The sequence below is a fragment of the Oryctolagus cuniculus genome, chromosome 11, assembly GCF_051225735.1.
Source record: "Oryctolagus cuniculus isolate XC-2025 breed Fujian yellow rabbit chromosome 11, ASM5122573v1, whole genome shotgun sequence".
Taxonomy (NCBI): Eukaryota; Metazoa; Chordata; class Mammalia; order Lagomorpha; family Leporidae; genus Oryctolagus; species Oryctolagus cuniculus.
This window is the reverse complement of record NC_142877.1, coordinates 91,951,209-91,972,927: the sequence shown is the minus strand read 5'-3', so window position 1 is coordinate 91,972,927 and position 21,719 is coordinate 91,951,209. Positions and strand designations below refer to the sequence as shown.

The following is a 21,719-nucleotide window of genomic DNA, read 5'->3' as shown; positions in this document are numbered from 1 at the left end:
CCAATGTGTTGAGAGCATAAAGAGGTGGAGGAAGGACGAGGACTGGTTTTAGAGCTGGGACATTCATCTAATTTTGCCTGTGGAATTTGGAGCTCTTGGTTTTCAGGTCTGTGGGCTCTGGAATTTATTTTTAAATTTTTATATTTAAAGATCTATTTACTTATTTGAATGGCAGAGTTACAAAGAGAGAGGGAGAAACATACACACAGAGAGATCTTCCATCTGCTGATTCACTCCCCAAATGGCTGCAGCAGCCAGGGCTGGGCCAGGCTGAAGCCAGGAGTCAGGAGCTTCGTCTGAGTTTTCCACATGGGTGGCAGGGTCTCAAATGCTTGGGCCATCTTCCACTCCCTTTCCAGGCCCAGTAGCAGGGAGCTGGATCAGAAGAGGAGCAGCTGGGGACTTATTTGCATGTATGCGATGCCTGTGTTGCAGGTGGCGGCTTAACCTGCTGCACCTCAATGCCACCCTCCAGGCTCTGGAATTTATATCAGGCACTCAGTGGCTTAGCCTCCTCTGCTCCACACCCACCATTTTATTTTAATATTTATACATTCTTTTTTTATGATTTATTTTTTTCTACTACTATTGGGCAATGTGGCCACTATGAACAATGCTGCTATGACCTTTCTTCTACGTCTTTGGTCACAAAAGATGGGTTTTTATTACCATCAGAAAACAAAGTGAAATTCAGTTCCCACCTCCTTTGAAGCTCTGATTTCTCAGGTTTTAAACATATAATGTTGGGGCAAAGGTAAATTAACTCCAACAGCAATAAAATACCGAAAAAAAAAAAATGAATCAATAGGCCCCTCCACTTAAGACCTAAGCCCTGTTGGAAGTCTAGAAAACAAGGAGTCAGTCGGTGTGAGTTTGTAGTCTGTGCTCTTGCGTATCTTCACTACCTGCTACCTCCATCTAGTGCACTTACCACATACTGTCAGGAATAGTTTTGAAGAGAAAAGTTGCTGGTGATGTCTGGTTCCTTGCCATGTTTTTCTTTGCTCCTGTCTTCTCCAGCCTTTCCTAAGACACATTTTCCCTTGAAGAACTGAGTGAGCACGATGAGGGGTTCAGTACCTACAACCTCCCAGAGAGCCGAGCCAAGTCCCCAGAGAGCCGAGCTAAGTCTCTGATGTGAAGCGACAGGCGCCGTCTCTGGGAAGATAAACATGGCAATGGTGGAACGGTGACTCTAGATAATCACTGGGCAAATGACTTTGTGGTGGATCTGTTACCTGGTCTTTCAGTTTTGAAGAAAAGAAATCTAGTTTAATGGCTTTATGAGTGGAAATTCCTAAGGAGTAAAGCTTTCATAAATGTAACAGTCTTGTTTACCTGGGTATTTCTGGTTAGCAGTGCTGCTGCAGTACCCTTACTGGGAGACAGACACCACTGAAGGCAGAGGAACTTTGTCTCCTTGGGTTTGCTTGCTAGTTCTCCCCCCTTACCAGCCATCTGGAAGAAAGGAACAGGCTTTGAGTTAAATTTGGAGATTTATGAGGCACGAGAGGCGTAGTTGCTCTATTCATTTGAATTGAAAATTTGATCCAATTATGGAGACTTCTCAGCGTCAACCTTCTGGATTGAGCTGTAAATCTGGAAATGACTTTGTAACGTTATTTGCTTTGAGTTAACAGGGCAAAATGCTGTCTCACACCTAGCAAAGCGGCAATAGAGCAATGACACTTGAGTGGCTGTACTTGGCATCTTTCCTATCATCTAAGAACACTTCTCTAAATTGGCGTGTGTTGAACCAGTGCAGTCACCTGGACTCTTTTCCAGGCAGCTTTGTTGATAGTGTCCTCATCATGTTAGCATAATGTTGCCCATTGTTACTGTCTGGGATCAGCTGGGGTCATGGTTTATAGATTGAGAATAAAAGGAAAGATAGATGACATGAGGCAATTAACATATCATTTCAGAGAATGCCAAAACACACAGTATCTAATGTTCCTATGACTTCCTTAACTCCTATTAATGCATATTTTTTTTGTACCGATATGGTAGTGAAGGCTGGAAAATGATATTTTTAGGGAGCTGAATTTTCAATAAGAGCATTTTTACTTTGCAAAAGCAATAATGCTATAAGTTCAATAGGCATTGCAACTTCTTTTTGGCTTCTGTGGAGGATTCTCCTGGGGCTACAGTAGGTTAGGGTATTCATGTCCCAGGTAAAACATATACAAGTAATTAATAATGCATTTAATCTCTGACAAATGGGTCCACAGGCCAGTGTCGGTTTAATTATTGGCTGACTGAACAATATCTTCCTCACTCTTTTTTAAGAAAATGCATACCATACGGAACAGAAACAATACCTACTCTATAAGACATCAACTTCCATACCATCAGTTTTTATAGCTAAAGGGACAGTAGAGATTGTCTGGTTTATTCTTTCCTTTGCACAAGTGAGGCAGTACGTGGTCCCAGAAGTTAGTTCTATGATCTATGTCAGTGATCAGATTCTGTAAGTTTATGAAAGGAGTTGAACTATACAATGAGCAAGTACTGACAGGTATTCATGTTCCAGGAGAAATCTTTTGATTTTGTGTCTTTTACGCTGATGAATGAAGGATACTTCCTGAGTAGACAGAATATGGACGCATGAATGAAATCAGACCTTCTCACAGCACATTATTTAATCACAATATATTCATGTCCCTTCATACGTGTCTCTTTTGACAAGTGGGGAACACAGACCCACATACAGTGCTCATTGATTCTAAGGCATGTTCCCCTCCAATATTTAAATATTTGACATCAGGATACACCCTAAAATTGTAAATGTCATAGCTTAATTGACATTTCAATTTTTCCCTTTGTAGTATGTAAGATAATGGCTTAGCAGTTGCTGGCATCTTCAGTTTTTTTTTTTTTTTTTAAGATTTATTTACTTGAAAATCAGAGTTACACAGAGAAGGAGGGAGGGAGGGAGGGAGGGGGTCTTCCATTTGCTGGCTCACTTCCCAGTTGGCCACAATGGCCAGAGCTGCACCAATCTGGAGCCAGGAGCTTCTTCCAGGTCTCCCACGTGAGTGCAGGGGGCCAAGCACTTGGGCCATCTTCTACTGCTTTCCCAGGCCATAGCAGAGAGCTGAATCAGAAGAGGAGCAGCTGGGACACAAACCGGCACCCATATTGGATGTCGGCGCTGCAGGCAGTGGCTTTATCCGTTATGCCACAGCTCTGGCCCCAAGCATCTTCAGTATTATGAGATATTGAATATATATATTATGGCGTGTACCGTGAGAGAGACTATCGGGAAAAACTTTGGGTTGGTTGGTGAGAGAAGACCTTTGGACAAGGTGATGGTGATGTATAAAACTGAAGAAGGAGCAGGGTGGATGGAGCAAAGAGGGGAGTGCCGGTGGGAGGCACCTGGGCCTGCTGGAGGAGTAGGTGGAAGGCCAGCGCTTGCGGACCACAGCAAGCAAGGGGGCCTTTCAGGGAGCCTGACTCTCTTAGCTCCTTGCAAGCACTTATTCCAGAAAAACCTTTCTCAGATCAGCTGTATGGAGGCATTTATTTTGTGTATCAATGTACTTCAGCATGGAGACTGTAATGGGCTCTACCACGGCTTGGAAAAGTCAGTCCAGGAGCTGGTGCTATGGTGTAGCAGGTAAAGCTGTCGCCTGCAGTGCCCACATCCCATATGGGCACTGGTTCGAGTCCCGGCTGCTCCACTTCCAATCTAGCTCTCTGCTAGGGCTTGGGAAAGCAGTGGAAAATGGGCCAAGTCCTTGGGCCCCTGCACCTGCGTGGGAAGTCCCAGAGAAAGCTCCTTGTTTTGGATTGGTGCAGCTCTGACCGTTGTGGCCAACTGGGGAGTGAACCAGTGGATGGAAGACCTCTCTCTCTCTCTCTTTCTCTCTCTCTGTATCTCTGCCTCACCTTCTCTGTGTAACTCTGATGTTCAAATAAATAAATCTTTTTTTTTTTTAAAAAAACAGTCCAAATGTCACCTTTTTTAAAGGATGGTTTTTTAACCCACGTGTGGGGGGCACATGCAATTGTAATTGAGCAGTTATTTGACTTTTTTGGAATTACATAACAAGGTAATATTTTCTGTAGTTTCCTTTATATCTTACAATTTTAAACTAAATATGACAGATTTTCTTGAACTGAAACTCAATGAAGGCTTATTGGGATTTTGTGAATCTAATAGGGAAAAACCCTGTTTTTGAAAGCTTACATATGTAAGATAAAATCTTTCAACGAACATGGTAGTTGTATTGCAGTAGCAATAAATCACAAAGTCTCAAATGTGATGAGCAGCACTGTTCTGTAAAATGCAACCTAAAAAGCTACATGTATGGGTGTACGGGTGGGTGTTGTGGCCCGGGGGTCATGCCAGAGCTTGGGCCACTCACATCCCATGTCAGAGTGCTGCTTGCAGTCTGAGCTACTCTGCTTCCTTTCTGGCTCCCTGCTGCTGTATCTATGAAGCAGCTGATGACCTAGTGCTGGGGTCCCTGTCACCCACGTGGGAGTCTCTGATGGAGTTTCTGATGCCTGGCTTCCGCCTGGCTGTTGCTGCTATTTGAGGTGTGAACCTGAAAATGGAAGCTATCTCTCTCTCTCTCTCTGTGTCACTCTACCTTTGAAATAAATAAATACATAAATATTTAAAAAGCTACAAATAAAATTATAAATAATTATAAAAAATGCCACAAAGTCTAGAACACATCTTTTTTTTTTTTTTTTGTCTTTTATTTAATGAATATAAATTTCCAAAGTACGTCTCATGGGTTACAATGGCTTCCCCCCCATACCGTCCCTCCCACCCACCACCCTCCCCTTTCCCACTCCCTCTCCCCTTCCATTCACATCAAGATTCATTTTCGATTATCTTAGTATACAGAAGATCAGCTTAGTATACCTTAAGTAAGGATTTCAACAGTTTGTTCCCACACAGAAACATAAAGTGAAAAATAATAGATGATTTTTTTTTAAATGATGATGAAATCAGATCAGACCTATTGTCATGTTTAATCCCAGTGAGAGTCAAGTTGGGAATTGATAGTTTCTTTTCTTTTTTTTTTTTTTTTTAACAGAAGATCAGTTTAGTGTACATTAAGTAAAGATTTCAACAGTTTGCACCCCCATAGAAACACAAAGTGAAATATACTGTTTGAGTACTCGTTATAGCATTAAGCCTCAGTGTACAGCACATTGACAGAGATCCTACATGAGGAGTAAGTGCACAGTGACTCCTGTTGTTGACTTTACAAATTGACACTCCTGTTTATGGCATCAGTAATCTCCCTATGCACCAGTCATGAGTTTCCAAGGCTATGGAAGCCCCTTGAGTTCTCCGACTCTTATCTTGTTTAGACAAGGTCATAGTCAAAGTGGAGGTTCTCTCCTCCCTTCAGAGAAAGGCACCTCCCTCTTTGAAGACCTGTAGAACACATCTTAAACAGGATTTACATTTATTTGAAAGGCAGAGTTACAGAGAGACAGAAAATCTTCAATCTGAAGGTTCACTCCCCAAATGGCTGCAATGGCTGGGGTGAGCCAGGGTGAAGCCAGGAGCCTGGAACTCCGTCCAGGTATCCCACATGGGTGGCAGGGACCCAAGAACTTGGGCCATCTTCTGATGCTTTCCTAGGCCCATTAGCAGGGAGCTGGATCAGAAGTGGAGTAGCCAGGACGTGAACTGGCTGGCACTTCAGGTGGCAGTTAACCCACGCCACAATGCCAGCCCCAGAAAACCCACATTAATGGAGTTTTGTTGTAAACATTTTTTATCCTTCTCTAATGTCATTTGCACACTTTTTTCCTCTATGTGTAACCTAACAACAATTAGTTCATCTTGGGCACATTTAAACAGGGGTCTAAACACCAAAAGAAAACATGTTCTCAATGCTCAGATTTAAGGAACACTTTCCAAAACCATGAAATATTACACGACTTTATTGTGTGTGTGTGTTTAAGATTTATTTATTTTAAAGAGTTACAGAGAGAGGTAGGGACAGAGAGAGAGGTCTTCCATCTGCTGGTTCACTCCCCAGATGGCTACAATGGCTGGAACTGCACTGTTCCGAAGCCAGGAGCCAGGAGCTTCTTCTGGGTCTCCCACGAGGGTGCAGGGGCCCAAGGACTTGGGTCATTTTCTACTGCTCTCCCAGGCCATAGCAGAGAGCTGGATTGGAAGAGGAACAGCTGGGACTAAAACTGGCACCGATATTGGATGCTGGCGCTTCAGGCCAGGGCTTTAACCCACTGCGCCACAGAGCCGGCCCCTTCATTGTGCTTCAAGGATGGATGATGTGGCACAGTGGGTAAGTTGCAGCTTGTGAGACTGGCATACCAGTTCAGAGCAACAGTTCAGGCTGTTCTGCTTCCAATCCAGCTCCCTGCTGCTGTGCCTGGGAAGGCAGCAGAAGATGGCCCACACACTTTGGCCCCTGCCACCCATGTGGGAGATCTGGATGGAGTTTCAGGCTCTTGGCTCCAGCTTGGACCATCCCTGGCTGTTGTGGCCATTTGGGGGAATGAGACAGCTGATGGGAGATTCTCTCTCTCTCTCTCCCTCTCTCTCTCTTTCTCTCTCTTTCTCCCTCACTCTTTCACTCTGCTTGTTAAATAAATAAATCTTGAAAAAAATTGATTAGGAAAGTTTTACACCATCACTACCACCACCACCAAAATCTCCATTAAAATGAGTGCAAAAGATCTTTTCACCACTTGACTCTCATCATTTTTTTCATGATTGTTTTCCAGGCATCTGTTTTGTGTCCCAGTTTTGTTTAGCTCTAGGTAGCTGTATACAGGCTTTTCTGAATGGTGCATCCACTTTAAAATCCAGGTGCACATTTGCATGAAAGCATTTACAGAAAATAAAGACAATCCTATGATAAGCAGGAACCACTGAGAACTTAAAACAGCGCGGCTTCCTACGAGGGTGATGTGTTGCCAAATTAGAGGTGGGTTTTGTCTAACTTGCTGCGTTCTGTGTTGCAACCGTTGAGAAGAACTTGTGCCCATCAAGCTCCGGCAATGTTTAGAAACCAGATGTAAACCCTGCTGTTTCCCAGGAAGTGCAATCATTTACATGGAAACGTTTCCATACTGCTGGGACTTAATTGACCACACATGGTGGAGAGGGCAAGGGGAAGAACTCAGCAGAATGCATTCAGTTCCTCCACGTGAAAAGCCATCCAACTTAAACAGGAAGGAACACAATTTGTGTGCTAGAGGATTTAACTAAATTGCTGTGATTTCTAAGGTGGAAATATTCAGATGGCTTTGTGTTTTCTTTAGTTTTCCATACAGAGATTGAAAAAGCAGCAATGCACAACTCAGAAGACCACATTTCAAGTACAGCAGGGAAGACATGAAGAATAGGACCAAGAAAATGTATGGGGAAAATGACTTGACATTTTAAACTTCATAACTCGTGTTTAATTCAATAGGCAATGATGGACATGTTTTGGTTCATGTGCGTTGACTGAACTTCTCACGCCACCATCACGTTCATCAATTGTAACTGTGTTTTGAATTTAGAATCCTATTTATTTGTTTACTTAACTAATACGAGTATTTTCCATTGGGTGTGATTAGCATTTTGAAATGATTGCTTTAATAGACCTAGGGAAATGACAAAACTGAAAAAGTTTCTAATGAGAATGTCTAAAATAAAGCATGAAGGCGAGAGGAAAACTACACATACAAAAATAACCTATGATGGTGGAAGTCTTACAGATGTAGGGATAAGTGTGTGTGTGTGTGTGTGCATGTGTGTATGTATGTAACATTTCCCCCTTTGCCATGGAGAAGATGAAGTATGGGTTTCTAGTTTTGTATCTGCCACTGGATTGTGACAATAGGCACTTTTTTATTTCCTGAATCCATTTTTTCATTTTAAAAAATGGATTGAAATCATACTATTTTTCTGGCTGGTGCCACGGCTCACTAGGCTAATCCTCCGCCTGTGGTGCCAGCACCCCGGGTTCTATTCCTGGTTGGGGCACCGGATCCTGTCTCGGTTGCTCCTCTTCCAGTCCAGCTCTCTGCTGTGGCCAGGGAGTGCAGTGGAGGATGGCCCAAGTACTTGGGTCCTGCACCCGCATGGGACACCAGGGGGAAGCACCTGGCTCCTGGCTCCTGGCTCTGGATCGGCAGCCATTTGGGGGGGTGAACCAATGGAAAAAGGAAGATCTTTCTCTCTGTCTCGCTCTCTCTCACTGTGGACTCTGCCTGTCAAAAAAAAAAAAAAAAATCATTCTATTTTCCCTTCCAACTTCCTATAGGAGTCAGGTGAGACATATCAGTGTATACCAATCAAGAAATAATTTATCACCGCTGATATTATCATGCCAGAAATTTATGATGAGTAGCAATGCCTTGGTCCACAATGCTAGCTTCTATTGCTGAAACAATTTGTTTCTTTCCCGGCCTTGGTGAACTCCTGAAAGCATTGTTGTTCACACTGGCTTTTCCAAAAGGGAATGACCAAATCATTTAAGTTCGCAACCAAGACTGAGCTCTGAGAATTAATTTTGGCTTATTGTACTCAAAGTATTTAAAATTGTCAACAGTTCTTGTTCTCGCCAATGTTTAATAAGGTCAGGAGAGCTTAAAAAGAGAGAGACTTTCTTGATGCAGTTTTTCCTTTGGGAAACATCGCTGCTTTAATGCTGAAGTTGGCAGGGTTTGCAGGTTGGGAGCAAACAATGAAAAGTCCCTCCCTGAGACAGATTGTATGGAACGAATGCCCTGGGGAGTGCCTGCCACCCCCCTCTGCTATCTCAAGGGCCAGATGGGCTCTAGACGGACTCTGGGAGTGTGTGCAGCCTGCGGTAGTGGAGGTCCCTCCCCGAGGGGCATGTGGGAAATGCAGCAGCAGCCGGTGCAGTGCCCGCGTGGTGGTGGACTAACTCACTGGGCTCTGGCTGGGGCTGTGCCAGATGAAGCCTCCTGTTTTCTAAGGGGCTGAGCCCGCGTGTAGCTGATCTGCTGGGTCTGGTACGGTGAAGGTTACTCTGCCTTGGCTCTCATGACTTCTGTTGCGTGCCTTAACTTTATGAAAAAAAGGTCATTTCTACCAAGCTTGTTTCATTAGGGGATGATTTTCAGCCAACTGAGCATGACAGGGAATGAAAAAGAATTTTTGTTTGTTGTAAGGGCAAAGGAGCAGGCTAAACGGGATGTGGTGAAAGATTCTACTTCCTGTCTGTTCAAAGGGCGTGAATAGACAGTTTACAAAATAGAAAATGCAGTAGGCTCACATACTGGCAAATTATACAGCTTTGTTTGCAAATAACAAAATGCACATTAAAAGAAGTATGGCATCTTAGAAAGCCTGTTAAACTCAACTTAAAGCAAAAACAAATAATGAACTCCCAAATTGAATTCCTCATGGTAAGCGGTATGTTTAGGGTCTACCCTATGGTGAAAAGAGTGTTGCAACTGGAGTATGAAGCCCTAAATGTAACCTAAACCATGGGCAAGTTTTCACCTTTGTGAAACACAACTTTTTTTCTCGTCTATAATTGTGGATAACAATATCTATAAACCTTAAGAAGCTTATAATAGTTGACATAGGTGAATGGAAGACATTTCCAAATGCTAACGCACTGACTAAATACAAGTGTTTCTTCCTGTTTTTATCAGCAGGTTAATCAGAGATGACAAATTTCAGTGACTTATCCTTTTCAGAGAGGCGTGTGGGTACAATTTATAAAGATACTAATTGTGCTTAACAACTCTTTTACATGCCAACAATGAATTGGCTTAATAAGCTGATTCATAATATGAGGGGATTATTTACTATTAAAAATTATAATTTTGTGGACTCTATCAATATGATCACCTTAAATGCTGATTTAAGCATGTCCGCCTCACTTTTTGAGTGATTTCATCTGTGGTAGCGAAATTTAACACCCCAAATAATTATGAGAGACATTATTCTCCCTATTTCAAAGATGGGGAACTTAGACACCCAAGTTCATCTGGTTAACTATATTACAAAAAATCTATTTAATTGAAAAAACTAAAAATAATATATATACACTTAACATTATTTATGAATGTTTACATGCATGTTAACAAGGAATGGAAGATAATTTGAAGAAATACAAATGACTTAGAACTAAATACTTGTAAGTTTTTTTTTTAAAAAATCATAATGCTTTTTTAAAGTTCTAAAACAAAATGATACCTCAAGGGAAATGTTGGTATGATTAAAACACCATTATCCCAAGGGAAAAATCTGTTTAAAATTCATTCAAACTCTGAAAGATAATGTAATTTAATAAAAAAAAATCATTCTTACTGAAAACAGACACACTAGGACCTAATCCAACACTTTGTGAGGCACAAGGAGTTCAGATCATAACCCCAGTGAAAACGAGAAGGAAAACTGGGACTGGTGAATAATAACTTATCATCACCTAACAAAGACAGGAACAAATCCTGGAGCATTTTCCTGTGTCAATTCACAGTTAATATGTTCTCTGCTCAGTGACATTAAGATGTGCTTCCCACAGTCCTTCTCAAAGACATTGGCTTTGATGAGTGACAGACACCAAGCCCAGGCAGGCTGGTGAAAGCAAATTCAATTATATTGCTTCTAAATTGTGCATCCTCTGGGCTGAACTCAGAGATTCAAAGAATCAAAAAACAACACTCAACCCAAGATTTCCTTTTCCTTTAAGGAATGTAGATGACTTCACTTTTTTTTTTTTTTTTTGCTAGAGAAGGGCATGCTTCAGGGCCATCAGGAAATACAACCTGTAAGACTCGGAGAAGGAGGAGTATGAGGCTGGTGTTCGCTGTTGAAGAGAGATTTCAGAGTGTGGCAAGTCACTGAGGGCCTCGATAATTCTACACGTAATAGAACAAAGGCCAGATGTGGCTTTTGTCTAAGAAGGGATTCAGGAAACAGCTGTTTTCTTTGTTTATTCAAGGGGATGGTTTCTCAGGTGGGGTTTGGAGCGTCATGGAGGTTGATGACAGACACTCATCTGGGGTCTGGGGAGAAATGAATGCAGCTATGACATATTTTTGTCTAAGGATGTAAGAGATGAAGCTGGTGAGTACGCCTGCACTTGCTTGGATCTTCCTCATCTGTGCCTTAGGTGGTTTTGTATCTTGCCCAGTGGGAATGGCGTGTTCCTCGAGGCCGAGGTGGGGAGCACGCCCCTGCTGCCACCATCTTGTTTGCTTTCAGACTTGAGAAGTAAGGTTTGGTGAGTGACTTGATGTATTATACAAGGGTCCTTCAGAAAGCTCAGGGGAAAGTGAAATTAAAAGTTTAGTATTTTAGTGTAAGAATTTAAAATTTATGCGATGTTAAATGATATGTATTTTCCATGAACTTTTAAATTTTTTTTTTGACAGGCAGAGTTAGAGACAGAGAAAAAGGTCTTCCTTTCCGTTGGTTCACCCCCAAAATGGCTGCTACGGCCGGCGCACTGTGGCCAGTGATCTGAAGCCAGGCACCAGGCTCCTCCTCCTGGTCTCCCGTGCGGGTGCAGGGCCCAAGGACCTGGGCCATCCTCCACTGCCTTCCCGGGCCACAGCAGAGAGCTGGACTGGAAGAGGGGCAACTGGGACAGAATCCAGCGCCCTGACCGGGACTAGAACCCGGTGTGCCGGCGCCACAAGCAGAGAATTAGCCAAGTGAGCCACGGCACTGGCCTCCATGAATTTTTTGAAGTGTCTCAAATGATCTTGTTTTTTTTTTTTTTTTTTTTTTTTTTTGACAGGCAGAGTGGACAGTGAGAGAGAGAGACAGAGAGAAAGGTCTTCCTTTTGCCGTTGGTTCACCCTCCAATGGCCGCCGCGGCCGGCGCGCTGCGGCCGGCGCACCGCGCTGATCCGATGGCAGGAGCCAGGAGCCAGGTGCTTTTCCTGGTCTCCCATGGGGTGCAGGGCCCAAGCACCTGGGCCATCCTCCACTGCACTCCCTGGCCACAGCAGAGGGCTGGCCTGGAAGAGGGGCAACCGGGACAGAATCCGGCACCCTGACCGGGACTAGAACCCGGTGTGCCGGCGCCGCTAGGCGGAGAATTAGCCTAGTGAGCCGTGGCGCCGGCCTCAAATGATCTTGTTTTAAATGAATGAACTCTTACTGATAGACAAGTAGCTTGAAAATGACCCTGACAGATTTAAGCAGAAGTGAGCAACAATGAAATGGTAGAGGAGCCTCATTGTCCCCGTAGTCATATGACAAGTTCAAGGCAATGACTGAGCCAAATCTGTTAAGAATTAAAATAACTTATCTATTTATCTTAGATGGTGGGGCAGGAAGGGAAAGAGAGAGAGAAAGAGAGAGAGAGACACACACACACACACACACACACAGGGAGAGAGAGAGACAGGCAGGCTCCCATCTACTGGTTACTCCTCAAATACCTGAAATGGCTGGAGCTGAGCCATGGCCAAAGCTGGGATCTGGGAACTCAATGACTTCATCCTCCCTGCTGCCGCTCGGGTCTGCGTTGGTGGGAAGCTGGAATCGGGAGCTGGAGCTGGGAGTGAACACAGGTAGTCCTGTGTGGGATGTAGTTCTTAACTGCTATGCCAAACAACTACCAATAAAGTAACTTTTCCCCCTTTTATACAGAATATTTAGATGTGGATAACACCCACTATTCCACTATTTTTAATGATGGCCCCCACCCCAATTTTGTGTGTACGTTGGATATGCTGTGCCTTTGCTAGTTAACTTCTTCAGATGCGTTGGCTATTAATTTACTAGGAGCGTCCAAACAAAGCACCGCGACACTGTGGTGTAAGCTGAAGGAGTTTATATCCTCACGGTTCTGGAGGCCAGGAGGTCTGCGCTCAAGGTCTTGGCAGAGTTGTTTGTTCCGATGTTTTTCTTCCCGGCTTGTAGTTGGCCACCTTTGCCCTCTTTGGTTCTGCCTCTGTGGGTTCAGTCTGTGTCATGATTTCCTGTGTATAAGGACACCACTCAGATTGGAGTACAGCTCATCCTGAAGACCTTCTTTTAACTTAATTATCTATTTAAAACCTTATGTACTAAGGTAGTTATATTCTGAGTTACTTCAGGTGAGGCTTTCACATATGAGTTTGAGGGGAGAGTATGGAAGCATAGGCCATACCAATGGCCATTAACATGAAGTAGTAAAACAGATTCAGTTTAGGGGGCAGGTGCTTAGCCTAGCAGGTAAGACACTGGGTTGGGACACCCACATCTCCTATCAGAGTCCAAGTTCATTTCTTGGCTCTTCTCCCAGTTCTAGCTTCCTGCCTGAACGCTCAAGTACTTGGAGAGTGAATCAGTGATGGGAGCTCTTTCTTTCCATTTCTTTGTCTTTCAAGTAAATAAATAAAAGACACGAAGTATTTTATTTATCTAAAAAATAAACTGTGATGATAATAGACTTTCAAATTACTGATCACATTTTTAAGTCAGGGTTTTTAAAGGAAATATATTTGTAATTATGTCATAGCAATAATAAATACAAGTTATTTAAAAATATATCCCAACTTGACCTCATCCTTGAGAAGCTGTTGGCTTACGTATATGCTGTGATGCAATAATGTAATACCAATTAATTCATCAGCTTAAGAAACACGTAGGAAGTGCCTGTCTTGTGCAGGTAGTCTGTTTTAGGTGCCAGAGCCACATCGTAGGAAACGTTAGGTCCTCGCCCTGTAGAACTTACATTCTAGCAGGCCAGAATCTGACAAGTCGTGAGTGCAAGTGTTAAGATGGAAGGATTTAGCCCCAGCCGCCAGGACGGTCGCCAGACGACAGCCTCATCTGTCAGCCCTCTTTGGGAATTGGCTTTGGCTGAAGAGAGCCACCTCACCCAGGGTCACGCACTCTTGCCAGCACAGCCTGCGTCCAAAATCTGGTCACAACAGAAATGAAAAGGCCCAGCAGTCCAGATCCAGCCTGGGTAGCTCTGATGGTCACTCTCAGTGGGAGAGCTCCCTGGGAGGTTGGCTGAGGACTGTATGCGGGCCGAATCACAGCCCAGCACTTCTGCTACCTCTCAATAGGGAGTCTGCTTCGGGAACAGCACAATGTGAAACAGTAGTAGGTGATGTTGCTGTTACGTGAGGCAAGCTTACAGTATTCACAGTGTCTGGGCTGTCTCCCTTTCTGGAATGCAACCTTCATGAGAGCAAGAATTAAGTCTCTAGATTACTGTTCTGCCTACTGCTTCTAGAATGGTATCTGGATGGATTAGTCCCCCAGTGAATATTTGTTAAGTCAGTGAGCACATTTGCGAAGTGGGAAATAAAGATAAGACTGACTTCTTAAAACTAAATTGTGCTACTAGAACTTGGACCATCTACTTATCATTGAAGACTTAATTCAGGTATTTCCTCTGCCAGGAAGCCTTCCCAGGTTAAAGTAGCTACCTCTCCTCTCGTAGTCCCTTTTATCTAGTGATAGGGAAGGCAGCATTGCACTCAGCACATTTTATTGGTTCAGCTTTTGAATCTGTCGTCTTTATTAGCTCAGTCATGGTGGTAGGATGAGGAACTATGCCTTCCGTATCACTGCGTTCCTTTACCTTTCACAATGCCTGGGAATGAACCAGAATTGTCATCATCAGTAACCCTCGCTCTGCTGGCAGACACTGTTGTGCTTTTAAAGGCTTGCATTGATCTGGAGTAGGTGCCACCATCATCTCCATTTCACCAAGAAGGGAATTAGGGTCCAGTGGTCTCAGCTAACCTGGCAAGATCACCCAGTTGGTAATGACCTGTGTGAAATTTGAACACAGACAATGTGGTTGTATAGCCTACAATCTTGACTCTTGCAACCTATCCACAAATGAAGGTTGCATTAAACTACACGTATGAACTGTTTTACATAAGGGAAGAACCGTGAGTGGGAGTTTTAACCACAGCTTAAATCTTTAAGTTCAGAAACTTCCATATGTAGGTATTAATTCTCAGAAATAGAGCTTTTCATATTTTCTGCTTTACATGTAGAATGTTCTATGGTTTACTGAAATCCTTACTCCTCTATTGCTGTAATCTTTGAAGAATGAGCTTATCTTTAGCTTTGGCTCTGCTCCATAAACTTTGACAAAATTTATACTCAGGAGTAAGAGTAATGTCAACCAACATTTAATGGGCATTTGCTTTATTACAGGGCCCCAAACACACAGCCGGTCAGTGCAGAGGCAGAAATTGAAATTTAACCATTCACCACTTGGGGCCATTAAACCATCCTGCTTCAGACGGGGTCTTGCTTTGTTTCTTCACCCAAGACTTGCAGCCTAGAAAACTCAGCTGTTTGTGTTGCTTTGTCTGGTGGCCTCCCCACTTCCCTGTCTGGAACTCCAGTGCTCCTGGGACTGAAGTCCTGCATCTTAGTCCCTGACCCTGTGGTTGGTTCTCTAGTACATTTTCTTGCTGGTCACTGCCAGTGCTCCCAAATATTTGCAAATGGTAAAATCTCTGCCTTTCTTACTATTTCTATTGCCTGCTTATCCCTGATGCACAGATAGCGATTTTTATGTCTGGGAGGGACCTCAAAGGTCACCCCTTAGAAATACTCGGTTGGTACTTGAATACAACCATTACAAGATTTCCGCCAAGTGTTTTTGTGGGCTTTCTTGAAGGAACCTGTTTCATCCTTTGATTCCTTTTTTAGAAGAGTCTGTGTTGAGGTGTGCTCCTCCTCTTACCCCCTAAAACTTCCACTGCTTGGTTGGTTCTGTTGATTGAACAAAACCTAATCCAGACTTGATAGTGTTTGTAACAATTCTACATTCTTGTCAGTGTCCTTAATAATCCCTGTGTCATGCTTCTCCTTAGTTGTATTTCAAGTGTCTTCTGAGCCTACAGGAAGGAGAAGGAATGATTTTTGGAGTCAGGCGTTCAACTTGAAACGCTGGCTCCACCCCTTAGAATCTTCATGGGTTTCGGTTTCCTCATTTGGAAGATGTTGATGATGATACAGAGTTTAAAGGAGGAACTGTGAGGATTAAAGATGTAGGCTCCAACACTTGACACAGCACGGGCATTCAAATGGTACTTGCTGTTATTTTATAATTACCGTGTTTTTTAAAGTGGGATTTTTGGAGCCCAAATTGCTATTCTGATGTGATCTGATTGTCTACCAGCACAGTGAGTGTCTTATCGTGCCATAGGGCTGGTAAAGGGCACACTAATGCTAACAACAGTGGCTTTTATTTACAGTTTGCTTCATGCCTGTCCTTGTGCTGAGCACATGACGCTCATGATATCACTCGCCTTTTTTTTTTTTTTTAAAGATGCGTTTCTTTACTTGAAAGGCAGAGTTAGAGATAGGGAGAAAGGGAGGGAGGGAGAGGTAGAGAATCGTCCATGTACTGGTTCACTCCCCAGATGATCACAACAGATGGGGCTAGTATTTTTCCATGCTAGTCCTTGTGCTAGGCACATGATATTAATGATCTCACTCTCCTCTTTTTTTTTTTTTTTAAGATTTATTTATTTGAAAGGCAGAGTTTTACGCGCGCGTGCACACACACACACACACACACACACACAGAGAGAAATCATCCATCTGCTAGTTCACTCCTCAAATGACCACAACAGATAGGGCTGGGCCAGGCCAAAGCCAGGAGCTTCCTCCAGGTCTCCTACATGGGTGTAGGCACCCAAGCACCTGGGCTGTCTTCTGCTGCTTTCCCAGGAGCATTAGCAGGGAGCTGAACTGGAAGTGGAGCAGCCAGGACTTGAATTGGCACCCATGTGGGATGCTAGTGTTGTAGGCAGTGGATTAACCACTATGCCAGAACTCTGGCCCCGGATTCATGATCTCTTGAGATTCCTTCTGACTTTCCTGTTTTTCAGATGAGGGCAGTGAGGCACAGAGAAAGATGAGCCATCCAGAGTCCAACGACCAAGAAATGATTGGGTTGGAGCAGACAATTGTTTCGGACACCAGAGAAATTGCTGCCTCCGATAAGAGACTTTTATGAATTCATTTAGTGTTGTTCATGTTTTGGGTAGTCAAGTCTATGATGTACTTTCCCAGAGATTCCCTTGAGTAGGGCTTCTTGCTCTTCTCTGCCATCACATATTATTGAGCTAGATACTTCCCATCTTGTACACAATAGATCTTTTTGTCTGTTTCTGAAATGCATGTGTATTCATTTCCTAGGGCAGACATAACAAAATACCACGGACATACCCATCAGAAATATATCATCCCACAGTTCTGGAGACTGGATGTGCAATAGCGATGTGTCAGCAGGGTTGACTTTCAAATGGCCACCTTCCTGCTCTGTCTTCACGGGGTCTTTCCTCTGTGTATCCCTAATGTCTCTATGCATGTCCAGATTTCTTCTCCTTTTATTAACATAAACGTGTATTTGAAAGGCAGAGTGACAAAAGGAGAGCAAGACAGAGAAAGAAAGATTTTTCACCTGTTGGTTCACTACCCAAATGACTGCAGTAGCCGGGTCTGGGCCATGCTGAAGCCAGGAGCCAGGAAGTCCGTTCAGGTCTCCCACTTGTGTGGCAGGGTTCAGGTACTCGGCAATCTTTTGCCGCCTTCCTAGGTGCATTACTAAGAAGCTGGATAGAAAGTGGCAATGACCCAGACTCGATGTGGCACTGTGATTTGGGATGCCAGCGTTGGAGGTAGTTGTTTAACCTGCAAAGCCACGATGTTGGTTCCAAATTTCCTGTTCTTATAAGGACATCAATTGGTTCAGGTTGGGGCCCAATCTAATGGCCTCATTTTAACTTAATTATCACCCATAAAGGTCATATTTCCAAGTATAGTGACATTCCCAGGGACTGTTGAGTTAAGGCTTCAATATATGAGTTTTGATGGGGATACAATTCAGCCCATAACAGCAGGGTCTCATATTTACCTTATGAAAACTCTCCTATTAATTTTGCCTTATTGTACCCTGAAAATTTTTTGAATGCTACTTTTGTTCTTCAATCTTCTCATCATTCCTTCCAAATTTGTTTAATCTGTGAACTCTCAATACACACTCACTGTGTCTCTTCCCATTGGCTAATAAGGCTGCTGATAAAAACAGAGGTGACCACAGAGCTCAGAGGTGTGCAACTAGGCAACTCCATCTACAGCCTTTCTGTGCCTGGTGCTGCCCTATGGGTTTCTCTGGTTTGCATTTACTCCTAGCTATCCATGGTTTGGTCTACGTGGCTCTTCCCTATACAATGATTTTTGACTTAATAGATAAAATACAGTATGTTCAGGCCCATTCTAATAAGAACTTCACTTAATTTGGTGACTTGGATAGTAGAAAAGTCATGAGCTGAGGAATTGAATGACTTGAATTCTAGTCCTATTTATTTTTGTTGTATAATCTCTTGGATTCTCGAGTTCCTCGTCTGGAAAAATGAGATAATAGCTGCCCTACTTTAGGCATTACAGAGTTCAGATTCCAGTGAAATGTGTATATGGAGCCTCGATAGGCTCTGAAGAGCAAAATGGTAGCTAAACATGGGTAAATTTTGGGCAGGTAGTTTAAGATTCAGTTTTTTAGCCTATACTCAGGCCAGCTGGTCCTGGTACCAGCCAGGTGATGCTAAAAGCACCCACCTCCCTGGAGCTGGACAGTTCTCTCATCATTTATTTATTTATTTCAGGACTCTTTGGAGGATTAATACAGTACAAATATATTTTTGAAAAATTAAAGTTAACTAAAATACAGTTGTCCCCCAAATTCATAAATATAAATATAAAAAATCAGTGACCTTGGGTATGTAGACTAAATTTAGTGTCTTGAATACCGCATAATTAGAACAGTAGGTCTGCTCATTCTGTGATGATCTTTAAGCAAACTAGAAGAAACATTTTAGAATATACCTCTCCATTAGCTGGATAATCAATATATGGGACAGGCACATTCTTAAAGCTTCCTGTACAAGGAATTAGTATTTCATCTTCCTTTCTGACGGCTTTCTATTTTAGTATGTAATATATGAATATAGTCTTAGGAAAACCACCAGCATGCTTCCAAAAAGTCCTTGGAGAACAGAAGCAAAAGATAATGTGCATTTTCCACAAGTGCTTTGAAGACCCCTCATGTATGTTACTCTATCACATTGTCAAAAAATGGCTAGGTTATCTGTCCATTCAGGATAAACCTCTCAGGTTTCCTAAGTAGCGTGGTGCCACAGGTGCACACTGGGGAGAGGCAAGGGATATTAGGGTTGAGAAGGAAGGTGAAGAGGGAGGGCATTTGCATTTATGGAACATCCACTAGTCAGACTGTATATATTATTTAAATTCTCATTTAATCCTGACAATAATTTTGAGGCAGCACAAATATAGCAGCTGGGAGGAGAGAATATATAACACTTGGAAATGCCAGTGTACTCAAAATCAGCTTCCTAAATTATGAACCACGTCTGTTGGTTCTATTTGTAGAGAGTAACATGGAGAAATATTTTTATTAATATTAAAAGGAAAAAAAGAGGAATCGTGCCGCATGGTCAGGAGGCGAACTTCTGCCCTGCTCTCATGCCTGAGCAGTGGACCAAGTCCACCTGGTGGTACTCGGTGCTATTTTCTGCAATCCTTACAGTCCCAGTTTCTCAGGTCAGGAAGCTGCAGCCCGGAAACATTACGTACTTGTTCATGTCACGCAGCGGGGGTGCACTGGGGCTGTGACTTGAAGCCTTGTCGGATTCGCGAGTGTGTATTTGCACTAAGCCCTGAAAATGCTGCACGAGGAGACTGGGGTGAGCCTCGTGGCTTTCGGATCCCATATCTGACCGAGTCAGTTTTTTTTTTTTTTTTTTTCTATAGGAAGAGGATGATTTTAGCATGTTTCAGATAAATAATCTTTTTCTTTTTTTGGTCTTTGGAAAATTATGAAGTACTGTGTGAATATAAAGTAGTCTTTTTCAAAGAACTCCCGAACAAGATTATATGTTAAATGCCTTTCTTAATTTAGAACAACCAGGGTCCAGTAGTGCTGTCCCATAAAGTTGCTGCAGTGATGACATGCTGTCTGTCTGTTCCATCCCAAACAGTAACCACTTGCCACATGTGGCGGCGGGGCACTTGCTCTGTAGCGACCACTCCTGAGGAACCGAAGTTTTCATTGTCATGAGTGCCTAACCAATTTGACTTTAAAGAAATCGCTGCATATGGCTTAGTGACTGCTCTAATAGACTGTGCAGAACGTTGACTGGCTTCATATATTCAACTGTGAATTCTGAACAACTAGTTCATTGTTAGAAATGCTATGAATGATCACTCATTCTTGATGCTCTAGCCAGTAAACTGAGATGGGTGTTTTGAACTTCTTTGAGTCCTGATGTCTCCAAGGCATATTAGAGTTGTCATTTTTGTTTTAGCAAACTGGGGATGTTTTTTTTTTTAATTCACCTCTCAGTGGATTTATAATTCAATAATCCTTGATAATTTTCTTACTGAATGCAAACATGTATTAAGTAGTTCGTATATGTGAATTCCCTTTCTCTAGGCTTTTCTTATTACCCTTTCTGGATAATAGGGGTGACCCACACTGTGGGCCTACACAGAGGTTTACAAATGCCAGCATGTGAGAAAGCTGGCATAGCTCAGAGGAAGGCGTAAATTAATGTCAGGTTCCTTCCCCTCTCCCCTCAGGAAGAAGCATGGGGAGGAAAGACCATGCTATTCATGGAACTAGCTTGTGTGTTTAAGCGTTCATCATAGCTGGGTCTCTGACAATCTCATTCATTTCTTTGGTTCGCAATCTGTCAGTTTAGTTCATCAGTTGGGGTAATCTTTCACTGTGCAAGTTAGTTTGCCTTCACTTTTGTGTTTTCTTAAAAAATATACAGAGGAGGTGTTCTTCCCACAGTGCTACCTTCCTCTGCCCAAGAAATGACTCACTTGGAAATATGTTTAATTGGGAGTATCTTCATTTCTGTAACTACAAAGAACGCCACTGCTCCCACATTTTTGAAGCGCTGAGATGATTTTTTTGTTTCATACATTTTATAGTTAACTGGAAGAGGTGGGTACTCTTTTTCCCCTCCATCCCCTCAGTGTGTGGGAAGCTGTGAATCAGCCCAAGTATAAATCTCCAGAAAAGAGCTTCTATCGGGACCGTGACTGTTGGCGCTCTCAGTTCTGTGACTCAGTAGGACATATTTCTTCGGCACAGTCGTTTTAACCACTAACTTTCGGGAAATGAAAAAGAGAAGATTGTACTATCAGAAGTTCTAACCCACTGTCACAAAGGGCTCCTTTGACCTGCTGTCCTCAACCGGTTTATGGGAACTCCTGTTTCATTGGTGTAGAATGTAATGCTTTGTATCTTCTGAGTAAAGAACTGTGTATCTGCTTTATTCTAACTGATGTTTGGGAAGAGAACAAATTCTTCAGAGAATCTAAAGCCCTTAGGGATGATTTTGCCTTTGATCTTATCTCTCTGCTTTTCCTTTTTAACTCAGGATTAATCTTAAATTCAGGTCCCTTTCCCCCTCTCTGTGGAAAGACCCATAATAATTTTCAAAGTGAGAACGTCAGCAATGTTTCAAAGACAATCATTGTGAGATCTCCTTTAATGCATTATAAACAAAATTAAATATATCTCCCTCATATTCCCTCCACACTGACAGAACAAATTTTATTTTGGTTCCGGAATTATTAACACAATTGGGTATAGCAATACATTTGTTGCTCTGCTTTGAACTGATTTTTTTTTATTTTTTAATGGAGAGAAAAATAGGCTAAATTATAGCAGTAAGTTATAATAGTATTTAAAAATTTATTTAAAATTTATTTATTTTACTTGAAAGTCAGT

The 21,719-nt window shown here is 42.6% G+C and overlaps 1 protein-coding gene across 3 annotated transcripts in view; it reads left to right on the top strand.

The window, feature by feature from the left end:
- Positions 1-21,719, top strand: part of LOC149123561 (uncharacterized) — a 242,156-nt gene that overhangs the window by 56,167 nt on the left and 164,270 nt on the right. The window contains exon 3 of one of the 3 annotated variants that reach the window (XR_016216241.1): positions 16,786-17,043. The exons of 1 other annotated variant lie outside the window; for it this stretch is intronic. The gene's annotated coding sequence lies outside the window, so the exon portion shown is untranslated. Of the gene's footprint in view, positions 1-7,269; positions 7,632-16,785; positions 17,044-21,719 lie in introns of those variants that run through there. One more of the 3 variants, XR_016216239.1, reaches the window with a different exon arrangement.